Source organism: Geospiza fortis, unplaced genomic scaffold, assembly GCF_000277835.1.
Source record: "Geospiza fortis unplaced genomic scaffold, GeoFor_1.0 scaffold95, whole genome shotgun sequence".
NCBI classification, from domain to species: domain Eukaryota; kingdom Metazoa; phylum Chordata; class Aves; order Passeriformes; family Thraupidae; genus Geospiza; species Geospiza fortis.
The window spans coordinates 6532385-6546469 of record NW_005054333.1 but is presented as its reverse complement, the minus strand read 5'-3'; the positions used below and the strand labels follow the sequence as shown (position 1 = coordinate 6546469).

The 14085-nt window shown below is 36.0% G+C and overlaps 1 long non-coding RNA gene across 5 annotated transcripts in view; it reads left to right on the top strand.

Annotated features, from left to right (window-relative positions):
• Positions 1-141: 141 nt before the first annotated feature.
• LOC115947954 overlaps positions 142-14085 on the top strand; it is a 56919-nt gene continuing 42975 nt past the window's right edge. For all 5 annotated transcript variants that reach the window (XR_004081808.1, XR_004081810.1, XR_004081809.1 and 2 more), the window contains exons 1-2: positions 142-250; positions 11779-11885. This is a non-coding gene — a long non-coding RNA (uncharacterized LOC115947954). The remainder of the gene's footprint in view (positions 251-11778; positions 11886-14085) is intronic.

Sequence of the window (14085 nt, the reverse complement as noted above, 5' to 3'; positions counted from 1 at the left end):
GGGAAAGAAACTAGCCTAAATGTTTTTATAATACCTTTCATGCTCAACTCACAGTAAAAACTCTGCCAGTCTACCACATCTTTAATAATCTGTGCCATAGAAAACACTAATTTGTCTAATTTTTCCTTTTAATATTTTTTTAGGTATGAGATGAAATGTTTAGAAAATGTTTCAAAGGTGGTGAAAGATGTTGCTCACTACCAACTGAGATGAGAGAATCTACTATTTTGATAGAAAAACCTTGGGCAAGGTAAGCATTTGACTACTTCAAAATCTTGTGTAAGGTTGTCTTTTTCAATTACATGATTCACTACATTGTAAAGAATTCACATGTAGGTTTTTAAATATTATTTGAGCTGCCTTTGTTTATTCTCATTAGAACAAAAATAATATCTCACTTTCAAGAACATGGTCAGGCTATTAATTGAAAAAAGAAATTTGCATGAAGTTGTACCATAGACACATTGACACATAGACGCTAATGTCTACAGTGCAATTTTATTTGTTTTGGGTAAAAGTAAAATAACATAATAATCTTTTGAGGCTATTAGAAATACTGAATGAGTTAAGCTACCGGATTTTTTTGAACAGTAACACTAAAGTTACAGTTACACTAAAGCTATCTATTCTCCTCCCTATATGTGGGTCATTACATCACTTTTTATCCTTCCTCCTATTTTCTATTTTAGGTTCTGACAAAAGTGAAATATTAGTATAGTACAGAGGTTGGTTCTTATCAGTAGTTATAAAGCAATGACCATCATGAATGAGTAAAAGGTTTTTGGGACTAAATAAGAAGCAGTTGAGTATGCTAGTACCTGGGAAACAGCTACCCTGGCCCTGAGGATCAAGGAAGACCAGACATGACTTTTGTGGAGGTGAAGTGTTTCTTCCATTCCCTTCCCAACATGAAGAGGAAGGGGAGATTTTCGTCTGCTATGCCTTCTGACTTATGACAAACATGTTGCTTTGCATCACATATTAAATTAGAAGATCCTTCGGGCAAGGACTGAATATTCATATTTCCTCTGTGACTGTAAGAGGGAAAGCTCAGACATTGCTGGACACTTTAACACTAACAGAAGATGAGACAAAGATTAATTTTCATACATTTTATGACCAAAAAATGGGTATTTTAAAAGGAGGAAGAGCTAAACAGAGTCGTAGCCTAGCTGGAGAAGGGGAAGGAGGAGTTGTGAGTCTACAATACCTTGATGGCAGTGGTGTGGATGGAAGGTGGACCCTTTCCTACTGCACCAGTAAGTTGGAGGTTTAGTAGGAGGATAGAGCTAGTTCCAGAACTAACTACCACACACAGATGAAGCCCAAAGACCTTGTCATTAAAAATATTTTTAATTTTCAAATTCTGAATTCTGTCCAGTGAAGGGGAAATATATCACATGAAGGCTGAACCTAAGAGCCATCGCAACTATTGTAGCACTACTCATGAACACCATGATCTGAAGGCACAATAGCAAATAAAACTGTGTATAAGTAGTAAATTTTGAAAGCAAATAGTAAATAAAAAAATGTGCCCAAGTGCATATTAAAATCTAGAGAGTAAGGAATGAGAGCTCATAGTCGAGCTATTGTACAAACTCACTGATAAAAAGCACTTTCTTCATGTCCCGTCCCAGGTCATCTTTGCCCCAGATTTGCCCAACATCAGAGAATTACTGAAGAATGAAATCTCACTCCCCATTAGGGATTTCCCCCAGGCTAACAGTGGGGAACAACAGCATCAATTCATTTGCACAAAGGACATTGTGAGTCATGGACAACTCCATCATTGCATTTAAAACATCTCCAGACCACAAAGCCAATCATGTAAACACATAAAGAAGGACTTGCAGATATTTACTGCTACCCACATTAATACAGGGTCCTGGCTTTGGCATGTTTTGCTAACACTAGAGTAAGTAAATTGTAGAAAGCAATATTATTCTATTATTCTGTCTTTTCATCTTTGCTTCAATTTAAACATTGGTAGAAAGGGTCTAAATTGCAAGTATAGGCATGTAAATACCACACCAGCAAAATATGTAAATATATCACCTTGTGAAAGGATACACTGAAGAGAAGCAGGGTTGATTATTTACATTGGGTTACCAAAATACATTAGTTGCACAGCTAAGAACAAACCCACTGTCTCTGGTCTACTAGCTTAATTCTTTAATTGGTAGGTAATCCTGGCTCACAAAGCCAGGGAAAATCAAATCATTCGCTTTTGCTTTCAAAGCTAAATCTCTCTGGGATTATCTCATTTGTGAGACCAGATCCAGAGAAAATAAGTTAGGAATGGAACAATCCATTTTATCTTTAGTTCCAGAAAGATTGAATAATTGAGGAAATCTATTTTCTTTCCTATTTTTCAGAAGTAAAAAAGGTCATATAATCACATTTAATTTAGCTCAGGTAGAAAATCAGAGTTGTGAATTAAAATCTTGATATACCTTAGTACACAGTAGTCAGTCAGGAGTGTCCTAGGATGTTAAAGATTAGCCATGGTGGTTTTGGTTTAGTCTTTATTGCTATGAGAGATTTTTTTCCAGGATTTCTTGAGTCATTCCTCTAAGACTGTGTTGAAAGGGAGTTTCTTAATGCATTCTGAAGCAATCACATAATTTTTCTTTTCATTTTTAAATTTTTTTAATTTACTATTTAGTAATACAGTTAATTTCTTCAGAATATTTTAAACTACATGTTTTAACTGCACTGTGTATTTTTGAAAGAGCTAATGTTATTAGATATATTATTCAAAGACAAAAATAGAAACAATGATTTAAAGAAGTTGGGAGACCAGGACATTCTAGCTGATAGCCTTTTAATATTCAAAATCATTATGTTACAAAAAATTAAACTAAAAGTAATAATTGGATTAAACCAACTGCAGACCTAGGTAGCAGCATAAAGTGACTTAGAGACATACTTAGTGTAGTGCTCTTTATAGTGACAATGGATTCAGCAAAATTTTCCACTGGTCATGCGTGTGCATGTTAGAACTCTTACAAAATAATTCTCATGGGGTGAAAAAGAGGAAATGTGCAATACCATTACTCAGATACAATCACAGGTGCCATTTTTGGTCAATAATTGAACTTATTGCTATGTAGCTGGTCTTGAGGTTGACAGAAAACTTTTGGAAAAATAAGAGCTTAAAAGGGGCAAGAAGTCAAAGTAAATTTTTTATTTAAAAATAAAAATAAACTTTATTTTTCCCAGTTGAGAGAAATATTGACTGAGAAAGCAAGATGAAAGAATTGAGTGGATCCCTTCTGGAACCTGGACTTTTCAGATTTCATCTGCCACTGTTTCCCATTTTACTTTCCATGTTTCCTGAGCAGACTCCTTACAGAAAATCATCAAGAAGACATAGAAGCCAATTTTGTCCATCAGCCTATCCTTCCTCATTTCAGCTTCACAAGTCAGAAAGTGATGATTGGAACCTCAGGAACCAGTGCAGCCTAATGCAGCCACTTGGCTGGTCTAAGACCTCTTGTTTTTCTTTGGATTTTGGCTAAATCCTCAATTAATCTTTCTGATTGATTGAAATGCAATGACACCATGCAAGAAGTGGAAAGAAAATGAAAAAGGACATTTATAGTAATTAATTTCTTTGGTATTTAGACACAATGTGCAGACCAATATCTAGTCTGAGCTAAAAGCAAGCAGGGACATAAAAGGTGATGGAACAAGACTCTGAAGTTAATTGCCAAGTAAAGTTAAGGAAAAATGCAAGTTTTCTGAGGTAGAAAAGCTACTGAGAATGATACAGAGGAACCTGAAGTAGACTTTGTGGGTTTTGTCTTGGTTTTCACAGGTGTTGCCTGATCTCACACCTCTGCATTGACTAATGTAATTTGGTGAAGAAATGGAAACCAAATAATGCAGAGTAATTATTACTGACAGGAATTGAAAGATGGTGGAGATGGATGGTATTCATCCAAGGCCACTGGAAGAGCTGGCTGCAGATTGCAATACTACAGTCTCTGAAATAACCACTGTGGTTATCAGGGAAATCCCTTACAACCAAAAATGGCCAACACTACATCTATCTTTAGGAAAAAATGAAAGGAAGACTTGGGGAATTTTAGGGCCTATCCATCCCTGTAAAGACTGTGAAGCATGCCCCTTTGGAATCCATCTTCAAACACATGAAAGCAATCAGGAATAACTAGTTCAGACTTGAGCAGCTTGATTGCCTGCTCTTATGAGACAGCATGTTGAGCAGGCAGGAGGAAAACAATGGATGCCCAGTGGTCAGGATGGCTTTTGGCACTGCCCCCAAAAGGATTCTCTCTGCATCTGAGAGAACTGAAAGAACAGTTTGTTAAATGCATTGCAGATTGGTTCCACCACCACAGTAAAAGTGTAGTAGAATCAATGCTTTGGGTTCCAGCTGGTAATTAGCAAAGTGTCCCATGTCTTGGTACAGGGACTCATATTGTCCAGCATTTCCATCAACAGCTGAGAGGGTGACACAGAATATGTCCTCAGGTAAATCTGCAGATATTACTAACATGGAAGAATGGTTGACATGAGGAGTTGGAAAACTTTAATTCAAAGGATTCTTGAGAACTGGACCAACATAAACATCATAAGAATCTGGGTCAGAACAACTTCATGTTTTCATGAACAGCTTGGGAAATAACAAGGTTGTGATGGACTACAGGTGGAATGTAAACCAGTACTTCAAACTGCAAAGAAGGTAGACCATATATTGGACTGTGTTAGGCAGGGCATGGGAGCAACCTAGTAACCTGAAACTACTGGGAGGGGAGATACAGAGATAACAAAAGCATCCTAATTTTGGCAGATAGGTAGTCCAACACTGAAACAGACTGCTCAGAGGATGGGGGATCTTCAGTTGTGAGCTTCCCAGGCAGGGTAGCAGTAAGATATCTCTTACCTGAACTAGTGCTAGCTAGCAAAAGTCAAGTTTTTGCAGGAGAGACCTCCAAATATCCCCTGTAAACAGCATTTCTATGATTCTGATCCTTGGAATCTGGAGTTCTGAATCCCACTGTCTTTTTCCTTTGAAAAGGCACACTTCTTCCTCACAGCAGTATAAGGCATGTCCTCTCATCCTCAGTTTCTGAAAAAGTTTCCACAGAAGAGTTTATTTAGGTTAAAATAAAAACTCTTGAATTTATTTGTGTTCATGGCATCTGAGGAAATATACATGAAATATAGCAGAATATTTTGATACAATTGGTCTGAGCTTTTTAGTACCAAAAAAGCAACCACTTATTTGTATCCATAGATATCTATACTGATACAGTACCTCTCACTTCAAGTATGATGAGAACTTAAGTCATAGAGTGATTTGCTGGTTTATGGGTTTGGTTCTTCTTTGAAATGAAGTATTGAATGCCTGGAGGCTGTCTAGAATACTCACTACATATGCACTCAAGCAGCAGCAACAACAAACAGTCAGTCAAACTATTACTATCTAAAAAACTAATATGGAAGATTAGTGTTTTAATATCTTATTTACAAAACTATACGTGCAAACAGAGTATAATTTCAGCGTTCAGTTTCTTATCTTGGAATTTGTTCCTATTCTGTCATTCGTAGAGAACAGAGAATAAACACGTGAGACTGCTACATTAAAAGAAAACATTAGCAAACAATAGTCTTAATGATTAGAAAATATGTTACCAAAACACAGAGTAGAAACTCGCTAATTTGTACTGTAAAGGCAAAGATATTGCGTGTCATATATTTTTCTCTCAACTTCTATTGTATGGAATTCCAGACTGAACTGCAGTTTTTACAGCATACAGAGTACTTCACATGTGTGCAGTTTGGATTTCACAGGACTGTAAATAATTTTAACTGTTTGCATTTGTTGTTAGTTTTAATCTTTTAGATGCACGAGCTTTTAAATTTTTATCAGATTTTCAAAAAACTTTGATACAGGATAATGCATCTTAAAAAATTGCATGCCTTTACTGTAAGTCTGAGAAGAATTTATATCCCTAAGGCTTTCCTCTAGGATATCTTCTGACATCAAAAAGGTAAAATTAGAAATAGATTCTATTTCTTTCAGATGTCTATTTAATTTTTTTTTCTTCCAAACACTGTAATTTAATTTTAAAGTTCACTTTGAACATAAACAATAAATGAATGTGTTTTCAGAGAAAATGCTTTCTCTTTGCTCAAAATGAAAGCAGACATCTGGTTTCTAAATTATTATCTTTTAATTGTCTACCTAATCACTGGGTTTGGGGAATTTAGAAATGGCATTTATTTGCCAATCAGAAAATCACATTGCTGGCAGAAACCTCTATTTTTATGCATGTATACGCGTGCAACTTGTTCTCTTTTATTTTTCATACGTACCCATTTGCATCCACTTACCAAGTTATACATTTAAAATGCTGCAAATGCAACAAACATTGCCTGGTGCTTGCAGTTTTATTTAATAGCAAAATCAGTTTATTCCACCAATGAGCCTATGTTTGTAGAAGTAAATATATAACATTCATTAGAGCTCTACTCTTTCTGCTCCCTGCTATCATTCGCAGTCTATCGATATAAAGTAAGTTCTATCTATCCTTCCACCCAGATGGTTGATGTTACATGTGATTGCATGAAAGCCCTGATATGAAATGCCTATGGCTTACTGGATTACCCTCTCCCCACATGTTTCAAATTAATAATAAAAAAGAAAGAAAAAAAAAGAACCAGTGCAATCTCGCTACAAAAGAACAAGAGTTTATTGTATAACAGGATCACAGATGTGGAAAGGTGCTCATAATAAGGCTACACTATTTTTGTTTCATTGTGCATCTGGAATGCCAAAGGATCTTTAAAGCACTAGGAGCTCATACTAGACAGTCGTGGCTTTTTGATTAACTTAATATTCAGAGAAATGATTAATTTTTTGTAAATTCTGTGCCATTCATCATCATATCGTCATTTATGTAATCACAAAATGATTTACAAAGTCAAGATTTTTTTCTAATTTCTGAAACAATTTTAAGACATCAAAGACTCTCAGATATAAACATCAAAGAGCAGCCCAAATCAGAGATTTCTGCCTAAGACAGTTTAGTTCATTTAATATCCTCTGGTTTTCTAAGGATTAAATTACAGCACATAAAATTCTTGGAATCTGTCTTAGGAAGCTGTACTGTATATTTATTATTTATTACAGTATGATTTTTTTTTTGATGGGGCAAAGGACTTTGTGGTAAAGAGGATGCCATCTTTTCAATTTATCAAACCAGCAGCAAATTCTTATGAAATATTAGACGTACAATGATCTAATCCTACTGGGAATGGAGAGATGTGTTAACTGAGGAAATATTTGCACATGAGCTCAGGATGAAATGTAGCTCTCTTTTAATCAGCTTGTTACAGAGGGATGCTTATATGAATTTAATAAGAATGTTCTGGGAAAAGGTAAGACAAAACAAGAATTAAATTACTTCTTTACAGGAGGAATAATATCACTTGCTAGAGCTATTGAAAGCAGTGGGCCAGGTTTGTAGTATTGGCTAAGGAAGTAATTTGAAATTATTTCCATTATTTCCAAAATTTACAACAGGGAGACACTACAGAAGCCGGTCATATGGATACCAGGCATTGCAGGTGACTGGCACAGATGCAAGTCCTGGCCAGAGAATTTAGAAAGCCCAGCACTGTAAATTCATCTAGTCAAGATCAATCATTAGGGGCACATGAAAGTTTTTATCGTGCACAACCAAGAATAGAAGCATATACAGTCACATTCATTATCCACCTAAGAAACACAAGATGTTATCAGTTGCCTTGAAGTAAGGAAGGTAGATTGAAATGCGTGCCTGGTTTACCAATATCAGGGAGGATTGGCCAGAGGGAACAGCTACATGAAGTACAAACTCTCTATAGAATCTCTTGCTATAGACTGAATAATTAAACTTCTAAATGCTTGCCCTTGAAAGGCATGCAAGCACTCTTTCAAAAGTAAACTACTGACTAGATGAACTGAGTTTCTGGGTCTATAACCTCATATTACTGTAAAACAAGGTTTTGCCCAGCTGGAATTCTATTCTAATGCTCATAACAAACTGGGTTAAGTTCAAGACAATTCAGGAACTCAAGCAAAAAAATGTATGGTTTCTAAAGAAAAGCCCCATAGATCTTTCATATTTACTTTCTGTGATGGGAAGATAATAAGATTACATGTAGAAGAGTCACATCAGACCTTGAATGCAGAATTATGGTCCAAGATAAAACTCCAGGCAAAAAAAAAATCCTATAAACAGGAAGAAACACTTGTCTTTTTACCAAGATTTTATCTTTCAAATATTTCAGTGTTAAATTCTAAAAGGCATTGCTGTGAATAACCAATGAAGCTTAATTATATGCCCTTTGCTGGTATCTGTGGAAATTTTTTTAGTCAAGTCCTTTGTAAGAAACCTCTGCTGGTTTCATGTGAGAATGTGAGAAGAAGACAAGGGGGAACATGTACCATGCTGATACAGCTCCACTGCCAGAATGAAAGAGATTCTGCGCATCTGTTCTTCTTTCTAGTCAATATTTCATGGTCACACAGACTGCTGATGAAGGCCTATGCCTAACTACTCAGAGCAGAGAGAAAGCAAACTGGTATGTGTGAGAGAGAGACAACTGCCTCCTCTTCTGTACAGTTAAAACCCATCCCAGACAAATATAGTTAACATATTTAGGTTGAGAATTTCTCTGGCCCTGGTTCCTTAGCATATTTGTGAGGTGCTCATCATGATGCACTGCACAGAGTAGGTAATTTAAATTCAAGTATAAAAGAACTTCTGTCAATGGCTAGCATTGGTGTAGCTTAGCTTGAGTCCGGGTTAGAAGAGTCCCTTGGGATAGGATGTGGGGGAGGAATGGGACAAAGACTCCTCTCAGCCTCCATCAGGACTGGATTAAACCCAGGAAAGATAACCAGAGCTCTAGAAACTTTCAGGGCTGATCACAAGAAGCAGCCAAGGAGGAAGCCTAGGAACAAAAACTTGATTTCACCAGGATTTTGAAGATGAATTCTAACTTAGGCAGGGGCTGGGATTTTCCTTTCATTACTACCACATAACTTACAAAGAAGCTGGAGACTTTGATACCTAATTTAGCTAAGAAAATTTTGGAAATAGGGTTACAATTTCCTAGGATTTTAATAAATTCTTGTCCCAGTATCAATGTATGGAGTTTTACTGAGTGATTTCTTCTGTTTGACTATGCTTCTCTGTTTGCATGTACTTGGATATCTGCTGAAAGAGTTGTGGTTCTGTGAGGATTTTTGAAAAAGTTGTTATAATTGTGGTGGACTGAAATTTTGTAAAAGGTTTGATTATATTCAGAAAGGACATACAGACTTTTGAAAAAACCAACATTTTGATCACAGTGCTGTTTGTCATTCCCCAGAATATTATCCGAGAACAGCAAGCTTTAACAGGCTTTACATTTCCTGAGACAAAGGCCATTTTTAAGTGTTTTGTTCAGTGCCTCTGTGAAGTTAGGCTCCCATTCTGCCTTCAGGCATGGATAAAATAAAAATGCTACATTAAAACCCATGTCATATTTGCCCCACTCCAATGAATAGGAGAAGCGTGATTTTGGGATTAGCAGCCAACGCTTTCCACCACCCAGTAGCATTCCCAGAGGAGGCGTAGCGCCTGTAGTTCTCTCTCTCTCTCCACACGTACACACATTCTACTCTTACCTCCAGGTATCCCTTCTTTCTTCAGGTCCCCTACAAGTGACACCTGCTCCCCTACACTACCAGCTTGTCCTAAGTAGCAGCAGTCTACCTCACTCAGACATACCTGACATCTCTGTCCTTTCCCTTAGCCCTGGTTATTACCACCCTTGTCCTTGCCCTGTTGGTGTTTTTCCTTAAAATATCTGCTCCCCTACACTACCAGCTTGTCCTTGTTGGTGTTTTTCCTTAAAATATAAGTTATTTCCTTCCTTCCTCCTCATAGTCAAGTGGACACTGATTTCTGTGTGCTCTTTAACTGACCATTTATGAACACTTGCTGTTGTATTCTGTATGTTTTTTTTTATTTCAGATTCTAATTTATTGTCCTAAACAGATGCTGTGGCATTCCTTCTCAGCCAGATCAGCAGTCATTGACAAGCAGCTGGCTTTGACTAATAATACTGATGTAACTAATAAAAATGTTGTATTTGGAGAATGTAGATTTAAAAACTTCAGTTTGACATTTCTTGCCTTAAAAGTGGGTAGTGTTATGTTCATATGTTTATAATTTTAAATATTAGCAGTTCCAGTTCTTTTAAAACAACTTGAAGAATTCAGAAACAGCAGATATTTTCGTCTACTGTATCCTTTCTTATGAAACGCACAGGTAGTTAGTCTTCTGGTATCATAGTGTTGCTGTTTCACTGAGTAAGCAGAGCTGCAAGGACTTCCTTAGTGCTAAAAATGAATCCAATCCCTCATTTTTCTATAAAGAGGCTTGGGTGCAAAGAGAATTTGGACTTTGGCAGAACTTAGCCATTTGATTTTGTCCTGGCTTCTCTTTTATGACACTAAATTAAATATTTTAATTTTTCTGATCAGTCAGAAAATGCTACAAAATTTTGGTTTTAACTTAAACTCCCCATATAGATTTCTTGTGGGTTACCAGTCAGCAAGCCAAAGAGAAATACCTGTTATTCATGAGAGACAACACACTGTGTCACCTCAAATAGGCAGTGTACAATACTCCACTAATAACATTGGTTATGTAGTCCCTGAATGTTTGTCTCAGGAGATTTATTTCAAAGGTCTATGAGAAGAGATTTGACATATGAATTGCTGGTATGTTTTTTTGACTTTTCATGATATCTTTGTGGAGGATGAGAGTGAAAAATTTCTAGGAATAGGTCCTGTGGTAAATCGTGCTCTCTTATGTTGCTACAAATGAGCTGACCCCAAGAGGAGAACCATAGGGTGAATGGAGATTTGCTACATGACATCTGTCTAATAGAATGGCAGCACTGAAACCCTGAGGGCTGAAGTGTTAAGGTTGTTCATTCCATGTCAGAGTTTCCCCATACGTGTTCCTTTTCCTATGCAGTTGTTTAGTTCCATTAATAAATGAAGACCATGGTGGCTTGTTGTGAAGACATATGAACTGGTTGCATTTTATTTATTTGGAGTTTAACTCATATGTAAGATGATCCTTTACAATATGAAGTGATTTCTACCCTGTTGATCAATTGACCCCATTAAATAAATGACCTATGCAGATGTTTAAAGGGCATTGCTGTGTAAATGAACAGCATCAATGGGCTGGTGAGTCACTGAAAGGCAGTGAGGTCCTGCATGTCATGTGTGCTCTCTGTTCCTAGTGACTTCTGTGAGCATTAACTGACACTTGAAAGATGAAGAGCAACTCATGGGCTCAAACCTAAATGTACTGGAAAAACTCTTCAGCTGAAAAAAAATTTGCATGTGTCAATTTCCAGCTGTTAAATGGTTGATCTGATGTATTGAGTCCTCATGGCTCAGAATGATGTTTAAACCTTGGTATAATAAAATCAGTGCTTCTTAAGGGCATAAACAGATTCCACATGTTTTTATAAATTAGTCACTTAATAATTGAATTATATTTTAAGGAAGTCCAATCTAGTTCATCCTTGTTGGAATGAACTCCTTAAAATATGGTCCTTTTGAAGATGTCTCAGCCACTCTAGTACATGCCAGATGCTCACCACAGCTCTCTCTCCAAATGCTCTCATTCCAGATAGGTTAACAAACAAAAGTGATGGATATGCATGATAATAATGCTAAGTTTCATATTTCAGTAGTCGGGCTGTTCAGTCTTCATTCCTTGGAAGTCCTGGGAATTTAAACCGACCCGCAAAAGATGTATGCTCTTAACTTTTGGACTTCCTTTTAGATCATGTATCATGTAAGTACAAAATTCATTATATCATTGCCTGTAAAGTCTGTGCCAAATTGCAAAACTTTTAACTTACAGAAAGGATTAACCAATCCTTTCTGCTTCTATTATTTTCTTGTCTCAATGGCTCTGCAGGGATTGCTGTGGTCTCATTATTCGTGAGACATGATACAGTAGGGGACATGATAAAGAAAAGGTAAGGAGGCCCTTGATAATTGCCCTAGGCAATGCTATCTACATCTCAGACAGTTCATATGGTAATCGTGTTTATGTGAGCTCACCCTGGAACTATAAATCTCATCTCTTATAGTAGAGGGGATTTTGAGGTGTCTTGGGCTAGCTTTTTCTGTTTCTTCAGTTATGACATTATACCCATATAAATAAGAATAGTGTGCTAGCAAAAGTGATGCCTAAAAATGGATGAAGAAAAACCACAACTAAGATGTAACCTTGTCGCTAGCTGGAGCATAAAATAGATGTCTATAATTCTAAGTCAAGTATGTAATTTTCAATGCGTTGCTACATAAAATAAATTTATTGTTGTACCTCAGCTGTTTCAGGATTTCACAAAATGAGTACAATGTTTCTTGTCAAGCGGCATCTATATGCTTTTTTGAGACTAGTAAATAATAATAAGCATGGAAATAGAAATGCATTTTTAACATAGAAGTAGGATTCAGTTAGAATCTTATCTATATTTCTTAATACAAAATATTTGGGAAAATTCGTATGGGATTTAAAAGATTTGGAAACCTGACTAGGCTTTGAATAAATTTTTCCCTATTTTCTCTAACTAGTGGAAAAGATATTTCTCAGCACATCAGCTGCCTCTAATTACAGACTGTGATAGAAAGAAATAAGATAATGATGGAGACTGTCAGCCATAACGCTTTCTGGTGAACCACTACTATCATTTTTTCTCCAAAATATGACTGACATCTTTCCTTTAACCCTCCCACCCCTCACTCTTTATGTATATTGGCATGATGGACCTGCAACTATGTGGGGCACCATGTTTTTGTTGCTAAGCACTAGGGGAGAGCGAGCCATGGGAATCTTTAGCTATAATTTGTACTGAATTCTTTGAGGCTTTCCTTTAGCAAAAACAAAGGGTGGAACTTTTAACTCATTCATTGGCATTATTGATGAAGTAGTGCTTGCCTTTCACACATCCAAAGGCCACTGCCAGTGTCTGCTGAGTGATGGCTAAACAACAGATTTACCAGACAGTTATTTATAAAGCTTTGAAGATGGTGAATAATATTGACCATTATGAGGACCAGGCACACTTCCAGTGTCATCAGGAAATGGCATGCACTTTAGCTCAAGTTAATTTGATCCTGAATCTTTAAAGTGTCATTGTAAATTAAAACTATTCTAATTATATTTGATTAAAAATTAGCATGGAACTTACATTTATGAATAGTGATTTTTGACCAGAAATCCATGGGAATGTTGGCGGTGTGAAATTCTTCTAGACAGCAGGTTAACTGAAGACAGGAATTCTGTCATTCCATACAAATTTCTGGTACCTTAAATTTTGCTGTAGTTGAAAATAAATACATTGATTTTATTATCTGTCCTTCACTATTCTGCCTCACAAAGTCTTTTTTTTTTCTTTCTTTCTTTCTTTCTTTCTTTCTTTCTTTCTTTCTTTCTTTCTTTCTTTCTTTCTTTCTTTCTTTCTTTCTTTCTTTCTTTCTTTCTTTCTTTCTTTCTTTCTTTCTTTCTTTCTTTCTTTCTTTCTTTCTTTCTTTCTTTCTTTCTTTCTTTCTTTCTTTCTTTCTTTCTTTCTTTCTTTCTTTCTTTCTTTCTTTCTTTCTTTCTTTCTTTCTTTCTTTCTTTCTTTCTTTCTTTCTTTCTTTCTTTCTTTCTTTCTTTCTTTCTTTCTTTCTTTCTTTCTTTCTTTCTTTCTTTCTTTCTTTCTTTCTTTCTTTCTTTCTTTCTTTCTTTCTTTCTTTCTTTCTTTCTTTCTTTCTTTCTTTCTTTCTTTCTTTCTTTCTTTCTTTCTTTCTTTCTTTCTTTCTTTCTTTCTTTCTTTCTTTCTTTCTTTCTTTCTTTCTTTCTTTCTTTCTTTCTTTCTTTCTTTCTTTCTTTCTTTCTTTCTTTCTTTCTTTCTTTCTTTCTTTCTTTCTTTCTTTCTTTCTTTCTTTCTTTCTTTCTTTCTTTCTTTCTTTCTTTCTTTCTTTCTTTCTTTCTTTCTCTCTCT